Below are 1,407 nucleotides of genomic sequence, written 5' to 3'. Positions count from 1 at the left end.
AAAAAACAAAAAAAACTTTTTTTTTTCAGTGTTAACCCACTGAATACTTTCAAGGAGTCTTGAAGATCATAATACTTCAAGGAGAGCTTGTCTGGGTCCCATATTTTGTACAGTTTTGTCCCTGCCAATCCCTTGGCAGAGTTTCTCTGGCTTATCCGTATTTTCATGGAATTTGTTTGTAAGATGAAACTGTTGTTTGTTGTTTTTGTTCTGGATTTGTTTTCTTCTGTATGTATTTTACAATAATAAAAAACAGAATTTTTGTCTCTTTTTTAATCATCTGCGTCCTGTCTTTGTTGTAGCACCATTTTTTATAGATTTCTAGAGAATACAATGAAACACAGTCTCTCAGGTGGGTCTGTAAACACTTGGGTCTCTTTGACCGCTGGGAATTTGACTACCATTAAACTCCACTTAACTTGCCTCATCTCACCAACTCAAATTATAAAAAATAAACATCAATACATGCTTTACTGCATTACTATACTTTTCCAGAGTTAGAAAAAGAGAGAGGTTTGCCCTGCCAAATCCAATACAGGGACATTCTCCGAAAACCACAAAGCTAGAGGGAAAAAAAGACTATAAAATTCAAAATGCCTCTCGGTGACTTTATGAGCTTTCCAACCAAAAGAAAGAAGGGGAGAGCGTATAAGAGAGAGATATAACGATATAAACATTAGTTTGGGTTGACAACAGAACTAAATACCGACATACTGTGTTCAAATAACCACAATGGCAAAACAATCTGTTTGGTCCCAGTTTTCCGCAACTTTTTTTTTTTTTACATAAAAACATTGCTATTATGCAACCTAACATTGTAGCCAATTCAATGACGTATGGATGGGTATAGAGTTTGTGGGGAAATGGGTCTAAAGTCCAGATTGTGATTTTAAGGACATGATTTTACAATTACGGAAAGACTTTAAATGGGGTGACAAGGTCCTGAACAGCCTCAACTGGTATAAGGCTGCAGATTATGAGACGTTTTACCTAAACTCATTGATTGCAGGCCATCCTCACAACTTTGCTTGGCTGTTTTCGTCAGCGAGGCATTCACACAAATCAACAACTCTCTCTCTGCAGACTTTACAGCTTACTTTAATCTTCTCACAGCTGCATTCAAAGTAGCCACTGCATGGTTCGTGCCTGGCCTGTCAGCAAGAATGCAGCCAGTGAGAATTAAGCTTCCTGCGACAAGTCCAGTGTCCAATTTAGGTCCCAACACGTGCTGGGAGGACCTCGGGAACGTTCACAAATACACTTTGGTTTGTTATTAAAGGGGCTCTGTGTTTACTGACGAGACTTTGGTAGCAAATTTGACCATTAGTTTATGTGTATACAATGGTTACTCAAGTACTAAGAACTGGCTGGAAAATGCTCAGTTTTGGGTTGTTTTAAAAGGAGCTG

The sequence above is a fragment of the Sinocyclocheilus grahami genome, unplaced genomic scaffold (assembly GCF_001515645.1).
Source record: "Sinocyclocheilus grahami isolate Dianchi unplaced genomic scaffold, SAMN03320097.WGS_v1.1 scaffold1042.1, whole genome shotgun sequence".
Lineage (NCBI taxonomy): Eukaryota > Metazoa > Chordata > Actinopteri > Cypriniformes > Cyprinidae > Sinocyclocheilus > Sinocyclocheilus grahami.
This window is presented reverse-complemented; position numbering follows the sequence as displayed.